Here is an 8551-nt window from a genome sequence, read left to right as displayed (position 1 = left end):
CCTTAAATGCAAAGCCCCAAATTGTATTTAAGAGATTAAACCTCTGAAATCTTTCAGCATATTCAAACCTGGAGCAGGTTGTTACTAATTGAAACCTTAAACAAGCAAGCAATGCATCCAGGTGCTTGCTTCACTCTGACCACTGCAGTATCAGCATGGAAAAGAAAATCTCCTGGGATCTCATAAGTAAGCCTCTAAAGAAAGTTAATAGTTTGAGCAGTTTGATATTCAAACTTTCTTTTTTCTTCTTCTCACCAACATAGTGAAAGCCCATTACATGTGATTGTTTGTACCAAACAAAACCAACAAGACAAGCTGCTAATGAGGTTTCATAGATGGTTGGTATATGTGCTTCAGAGGCCTACAGTTCCTCCTTCAGTGGCCAAAGCCCTGCTATGCAATTATTGATCCATATAATTTGCAAAATGCTTTAAATAAAAAAAGGAGAAAAAAAATTAAGAAAAAGGCAGGCAGGGGGAACCAAATGAAATGGCATCTGTGTTGAAACCAACAGTAAAACCTTCATTAACTTCAGTGAAGTTTCCTTGATAGGATTTCCTTGATGTTTTCCTGGTATACCACAGGTTCTTCCGAGTAGATCGCCACTGTTACTACTTACTATCAGCAAATACCAGTCCTTTAACAGCAAGGATGACGCCAAGCCCCTGGTACAGTAGTCTGGCATGGGTTCTGCCCCATGAAGTGCTCAGTTCTCAGGCCCCAATTCGGCAAAGCCTGGAGACACTGGGTGAGCTGTCAGCATGCCAGGAGTCCCAACCGTCCTCTAAGTGCTTTACTGGATTGGTGCCAACGTGCTCAGTTCTTTGAACAATTGGGCTACGTACAGTAAACATAAATTTTACCCTATGGTTTCAGTGTTGATGCTGCCAAGTTCACCTCTTATTTGTAGACTTGTGACTCCAATGATGTTATCAGTCTGCACGCAGAAAGAAGAAAAATCTTTAATTCTGGGACAGCCTCAGAAAACAATGTGCGTATCATCTGTGTATCATCTGCGGGGGTACAGCATATACATCCCTACCCAGGGAATAGCTGGTCAGTATAGTGATTATTTTTCAAAGAACTTTTTTTACTAATGAAACTGAGCGGTATTTTAAAATTGTTTCCAGTTTTCACAAGGGAAAAGCATTGTAGCAGAAACAGTTGCTTCACACTGCTGCTCATTGCTGATCCCTGGCCAAAAGAAGTCACTCAGTATTGCATAGATGAGTGACTCTAAAATCTGTATCAGCTGAAACATATTTTTAATTTCTTTTCTTAAAGCAGAGACCACACTGTACTTGTGGGATTGAGCTGGGAACAAGTTCATTAAACTAACAAAATGAGACAGGTATGTAGCAGAACTGTCAGGAAGAGCTAGCATTGATCCAACCCAGTGTCTTATTAATGAAGTACTGTATTTATGAGGATAGTACTAAAGGTTTTTAAGGTGATGAACCATTTATGTCATTTTCTGTGATAAGCATTATATTTTGCAAGTTATAACTACTTGTGTTGAGTGTGCCCTTTGGATACCATGATTCAGGTATGTGCGTGAGGCCTCTAAAAGACAGGTTAAACATTCTCATCTTCAAAAATAATGAAATTTTTTTTAAGTTAGTTTTGAAAGCTAACACAGAAACTAGCCAGTGAAGCGATTTCTGTATTTTTCTGTATTTTCTGTATTTTTTCTATATTTTCATGAATGTTGATTTGTTTGCAGCAGTGTCTGAGAGGTAAAACTGACCCTGTCACCTCTGAGTAGAGTTCTCCTTCTGGCTTTGCATCACCGTGGTGATGAAATTTCACATTTTCAAAAAGTCTGGCCATCTTGTTTCTTTGTTTGTTCTTGTATGTATTGTAGAATCAAGATCTTCAAGGAAAGGGAGAAAAATAAAACTCTGAATATCAGTAAATAACAGTCAAGCATATAGGTAGTAAATAATAGCTACAAAGCATGAAGATTTTAAGAGTAAGATCCTCATTTTTGTGCGATGCAACTTGAGATTGATCACCAAACAGAACTCATGCTGAGATCATTGGTATGGATTTGAAAGCTAAAACCTGGACTCTTCCATTTTAATTTGTTTTGTTTCTTATATCTGATGAAAGATTTATAAGCAAATCAGATGTCTCTGAAGCTTTCCTCATATATTTTTTTTAATTAGAAAAATAAATGTAATGTCATATCTCCATTACTTATAGTACTGTTCTTCTCCAGCATACTTATCTATTCCAGGTTATAATGATAGGTAGTGTTTTGAGGTGATCTCAGCTGGGTGTTATGATTAACAGTCTGTGTTCACTTTGCATCCTTCCCTTTTTAGTTTAACTGTGGGGACCAGAATAAAAAACTCCAAACATTAAGTAAAGTGTTCCTTGTGAAAGTTATGCAAATTGCAGCCATCTGCTAAATTAATTAATTGTGTTCATCAGAATAGCGTATGAAAAATGAAAGATATTTCCAAATGTTAAATAATGGCTGGATCATTCTGAAATTAAAAAAAATTAAACAGATACGTGGTCATAGTCTGCTATTCACCCTGTGAAATTGCATTTGACCTCCATTTGGGTAATTGTATTATGCCTGCCTAAATTTCCATGCACAGTGATTTACAATAGAACATATTATTCTACTCCTATTCTACTGTACTGCATGCTGCTGCTATTTATTGCTATGTAGTTATATTTATTTAGAGGATGATCATGTTCTAGCAGCTGACTCCCATGGCTCCTATACAGATTTCTTTGGCAAGTGCATTTTCCATCCAGGTAATTAATACCATGGAAACAAAAGATTATTTATGCATCATATATGTTCTGATGTACTTCAGACAAAAGAGAGAGAGGAAACAAAATTATAGAACAAAAAGAAAACGTTTGCCTCTGTTTTGTCATGAAAACTGCTGGGGACTCCTTTCTAAGGATTCTTCCCAGAAACATCCTGTAAACTACTTAGTCCCCTTTATCAGTAACAGAGATGGTTTTCGTGACGCTGGCCTACGGCTCTGAGCAGTACCTAGTGAATATAATGATATTGCTCACTGCCTGAACAGAAGCTCAGCAGTTATCTGACATCAGTCTTCAAACATAATTGCAAGTTTAAACTCATTGAAGAGAGAGGTATTTTATCATAGAGAAAGTAGTGTATGCTCATTTTTTATTTTTAATCAGGCTTTAGCTCTGTAGCTTTAAAGTTGTAAGAAGAATTCGTATCAGATGGGAATAACAGTCCGAGAGCTAATTTAAGCCTAATAATTTGAATCCTAAATTTACTCCTGGTTAAGCATGTTGGAAAATGGATTGCTTTGGAATAGCTGAAGTACAGCGTCATAGAGTTGTTACAAACAGACCTTTTCCTGCTCCTTGGACAGAGTATTGTATTTTGCAAAAGGGTAGGAACTTGTTGTAAAAGCGTAGTTAGCTTAGACCCACAAGCTCTGAACTGTACGTAATGCCTGCTCTAGCTGTACCTGGGTTGAACTGTAACGTACTAAATAATGCATATTCGAAGTAAATGTTAGATCTGAGTGGCACTGGAACTCTGGAGACCAGTGAAAACAAACAGGATCTTACTTCTTTTATTAGTAAATGTTTGGACATTAATGAGAGAGAGAAGAGTACTTCCCTTCTTGCAATATCTGTGAAACCTGCCTAACGTGCTTTCTGTCAACCTGTTAAGTAACCCTTCCTGAAAGTATCTGTACAAGGGGCAGTTTAGATAAAGTAAGAACTAGTCTGAGTCTGTCCCTGAAATACAATTCAGGCATGAACACGTTCTGATATTTGAAAATGTCAGGATCCTTATGCCTTCTGTTTGTCTCCATCTCCTGCATTAGTATTCTCTGCTTTCAGCGAGATTGATACGAAATACCAAATTCTTGTTCCACTTACTAAAGGGGCTTCAACCCTGGACTCAGACCCAATCTTTTTTCAATGCAGGAATTGCATCATTCCCAAAGTTTTGAACGGTTCCCAAGAAACATATCCAACTCTTCTTTGCTACCACTGTTCTCGAACACAGATACTGTTTAGGCCAAAGGCCTACCTGAAAATGCAAACTTTGGTACTTCAAAACCTGAAATGTGTCACTGAGAATTAGAAAAGTGCTTAATGACATTAGATTTTGAACTAGAACTATTGTTTTAGCTAGAACATGTAATGTACATCCTAAATTCTTTAATTTACTTAATTATCTCCTAATTACAGTCTAATTAATTACTAATTTATCTTAATTTCCTCTGGTAATTTCCTTATTAATCCCTACTTTAATATGTTACATTTTTATCCTTCCTCCTTTAATTGGGAAACAGACTTTACAGTCTTTGCTATGACAAAAGGTATGTTTCTTACCTGCTGTAAAACATAGCTAAATGTGACTTTGCAGTTAGCATGTTTTCATTAGAAACTTGAATGACCATGCAATCATCAGTCTCACTGAGAACACAGGAAAACTTATGCTATACATTTATCATAATTTTTTTTTTTTAAAAAAAAAAGGTAGGTTTTGTGTGGAGACCAATGTGTCCTGAGATTTCTTCATGAAGTATAGTCATTTTGGTGTTTAGGACCTCAGTTCCTACTTAGTTATCGTTCCTTCTGTGTGTCATTTAAGCAGGTCTTTAATGTGACTTTCTAAGTTATTTTTTTAATTTCAGAAACCTCTGAAATCTAAATCCACACATCCCCATGAGTGGATATTCCCCACTTGCACTTTGCTCCAGGCATTCTTTCAGAAATGTTGGTTAACTATCCCTATTGAAAAAAAACCAAACCCCAAACCAAGCCCAACCAATATGTCTATATATATACACACACACAGAAGGAAGAGCCTATTCCAGAGCTTGAGTTTCCCCTTGCTTGAAAAACTGTACATTAATTAAAAGATCAAATTTTTTTCCCTCTCATTGAAATAACTCGAGCTGGATGCGTAACTCTCAAATGCTTATATCTTGCATCCAAATGGGGGAAAAGTATTTCTAAGTGAAGCAAGTGCACAGTTCAAATGATCTTTCACAATATAACTCAGCAACATTTTAATCAAAAAAGATTCTGTTGTTAGCACAGATGGAGGCAAAGCAGTGGGAACATAAGCTGTCCAGCGGTAGCAGAGCCAGGGAAAGAGAGGTCCTCAATTTAACAGTGTTGGCAGAGTATGGTTCCCTGTAATTCTGCAGCAAGTCTGATGTTGCATATGGGGATAAGTTAGAATTGTTTTATTTTTGTGGAAGTTGTTTTTAGGAATAGCTTTCAGAGTCCCTACCACACAATTGTAAAATAAGTAGATGCATTATGCTGCTCAACCAGTCAGCAAAGAAGACACAGAAATGTTCCCTCTCTATACGATATTAACAGCCATTACTGATTTTAACCATACAGATCTACACTTCGAGAAGAAAGGAAGGAAGGGTTAAGAGAAGAGACCAGGGAGAGCTGCAAACAGGTATTACATTTCTTTACTTACAGTTTATGATGGTATAACTTAAGGATGGTAACAAAGTCCACCAGAGCTGTAGGGTGCCGAGACACTTTTGCCTAGGTAGCATCTATGGTGAACTAAACCGCAACCAGTTGCTTGTTGTTACTGCTGCTGTTTCCACCAGGGTCTGGCCATTACCCCGAAGGCAACGTCTGCAGACTCACCTCACACGGCCAGTGACGATGGATTTAAACTGAAGTGCTCGACTCTAAAGCAGCTCTGAAACGTTCCTCTCAGGAGATGATAACCTTTGGCAGAGGGGCAGTAACAAACAAGTCGGGCTGTGGCATCTCTAACACCCACAGCTGTTTGCTAATTAAATGTGTATCAGGCCTGTCAGTATGGCCTGAGGTAAATTAGAGAGGGAGCAGGGAACCTTCAGCTGCAGGTTGGTCCTGTGGCCCTGATCCGTGCCTTCTCTGGAGAGCGGTGAGAGAGCAGGGCTGGGGCTTCTGCAAGCTTAAAGCTTCCGACAGCATTCTTCATAAGATACATTTCTGCAGGTACCTAAACCCGGGGTAGATTTTCTTTCCATAGGTATGATTCAGACTAAAAATCTAAATACACAAAAGCTTGCAAAAGTGGCCGGGAATTACCTGTTACTCCTGGGACTTGTTTTAATTCACTGATGCTGTGCTCTTAGTATTTCCCTATTCCTTTTGGCCTTCAAGTGTAATTTTATTAGAAAAACGATTGCAGAATTACAATTTGCATTTAATTTCTCAGTTACCTTTACATCAAGGGTTTGAGGTTTTTTGGGCAAGGTGTTTGTTGTGGTTTAACCACAGCCGGCAGTGAAGCCCCCGCTTATCCCCATCCCACCGGTGGGATGGGGGAGATAATCAGAAGAGTAAAAGTGAGAAAACTCATGGGTTGACATAAAGATAGTTTAATGGGTAAAGCAAAAGCCACACATGCAAGCAAAGCAAAACAAGGAATTCATTCCCCACTTCCCATGGGCAGGCAGGCGTTCAGCCATCTCCAGGAAAGCAGGGCTCCATCACACCTAACGCTTACTTGGGAAGACAAACACCATCACTCCAAAGGTGTGTCCCCTTCCTCCTCTTTCCCCCCAGTTTTACATGATGAGCGTGACGTCATATGGTCTGGAATATCCCTTTGCCCAGTTGGGGTCAGCTGTCCTGGCTGTGCCCCCTCCCAACTCCTTGCTCCCCCCCAGCCACTGGCTGGTGGGGTGGGGTGAGGAGCAGAAAAGCCCTTGGCTCTGGGTGAGCACTGCTCAGCAGTAACCAAAACATCCCTGGGTTATCAACACTGTTTCCAGCACAAATCCAAAACACAGCCCCATGCAAGCTACTGTGAAGAAAATTAACTCTATCCCAGCCGAAACCAGTACAGCGTTGTTCATTTACTTCATGAATAAGGTTGTCTGCTGCAACTGCTAAGTTGAAAATCTTTCTAAAATCTGGAAATGCGGCTATGATCTTTCTTCGTCTTCTCATCCAGGCTAGATAGAAATCATAGTTGTTTTTCTTGCCTCATAATATTATGTAACATAATCCAAGTGATAGTGTATGACTAAAGAATTCAGAGAGATAAGTGCTTGACTTTTTTTCTTTTCTTTTTTTTTTCTTTTGGAGCATGAAGAGGGGTGTGCTTGTCTCCACAAAGCCAGCAGCAAGCAGCCACATTGCTGTGAAATCCAATCAAGTCCTTTTTACTCGGTGACTTCTGCTTTTGGAGATTGATTCTTGCTAACTCGCAAGTCTGAGTCCAATTCAAGGGAGGAAGACCGGTGAGTGGAACAGAGGCTAATAAGCCACCTCCTCAGTCATGAACAAGCATTTAAACTTATTGTCACTGCAAGTATTGAAGGTCACAGGGCTGTAGGAGTCGCCTTGTGTACTCAACAGCTCAAGCTTCAAAAAAGTCTCATCCCTTAGCTCACAGACTACTTAACTTGCAGCACAGAGTGGCCTGCAACAGAAACTAGACTCCTGTATTTAGGCAACCAACTCAAAGGAAGTCAAAAGAAAATCTCTGTAAGTAAATGTGTATGGAGGTACTTGCTGTTTCCAATTATATTGGATGTAGGATTAAAAAAAAAGCAGAAAGTATCCACTTCGCTAAGACAATCAAGTATACCCACATAAATTTTTGAAAGAAAACTTTAGAAAAGGAAAAACTGAATTCTCTTCTAGCACATAAGTATTCCCTCTTATTTGTCTTATTGATGGAGGAAGAGAAACATCAGTTAGCATATTAGTTAAGGGTTTCCCTCCATTCGAGGAATATAGTGCTTTAAAGGCACTTTGTTTTGTTTTGTGTTTTCCCCAAAGGCAGGAGACTTTGGTGTCAGAAAAAGTTCTTGAGTCCTTGAATTATCCCCCTGGGCTATCTTTAAATCTAATCTTAGCCAAGCACTTACTAGTTATATGATAAAGTCAGAGATTACGGGCCAAATTCTCTTTTCAGTTATTCCACTGAAACCCATTGAAATCAATGTGAGATTGGACTTGTGTAACAGGGAAGAATTTGGGCTACTGTCTGCAAGAGATAAGAACAGGGCCAATACTATAACAGCCTTTTTCAACAAAAACAGATTCAGACAAACTTAGGGTCATGTGCTGTCCTTGATGCGCATATAGAGAGCTTCAAGGGTTCATGTTGGACGCATATTTAGAAAAATACCTTTTTTCTAGTTGTTAGGTACAGAAGGAGTTTGGGTGGAAAGCATCCCAAATTTAATTAATTTTAGTGTTAAGCTTATGAAGCCCTACATTTTTCAGAGGTGAGCAGCATTTTCAAAGTCACAGTGTGGCACAGTGTAAGTGACCCTCCCAAGAAATAGCTGATACTATAACTGTAGGTGATGAGGACCATAGACAAAGTAGGCTTTGCCGCATTGTGTTTCAATATCTTGTGTGGAAATAACGTGATCCCATCTCTTCTCCCTTCCCTTTCCAGGCTTCGCTACAGCACTTACGAGAAACAGTAATACTTGGTGCTGTCATGGAGTTTCAGTGCCTGAAGCAAAGCACTTGAAACGGATAAGTCTGGTTTTGTGAAATAAGAACCTTACCATAAACCATTAGGTTGGTTTGGCCACAG

General features: G+C 39.2%; 1 long non-coding RNA gene across 1 annotated transcript; it reads left to right on the top strand.

Moving 5' to 3' along the window:
- The first annotated feature begins 935 nt into the window (after positions 1–935).
- Positions 936–7230, top strand: LOC142029746 (uncharacterized). Its single transcript, XR_012650014.1, has 3 exons — positions 936–1056; positions 5380–5443; positions 7081–7230. It is a non-coding gene; the product is annotated as an uncharacterized LOC142029746 (long non-coding RNA).
- The last annotated feature ends 1321 nt before the right edge of the window (positions 7231–8551 follow it).

This window comes from Buteo buteo, chromosome 1 (assembly GCF_964188355.1).
Source record: "Buteo buteo chromosome 1, bButBut1.hap1.1, whole genome shotgun sequence".
NCBI lineage: Eukaryota > Metazoa > Chordata > Aves > Accipitriformes > Accipitridae > Buteo > Buteo buteo.
The sequence above is the reverse complement of the archived record's forward strand: the minus strand, read 5'-3'. Positions and strand labels throughout refer to the sequence as shown.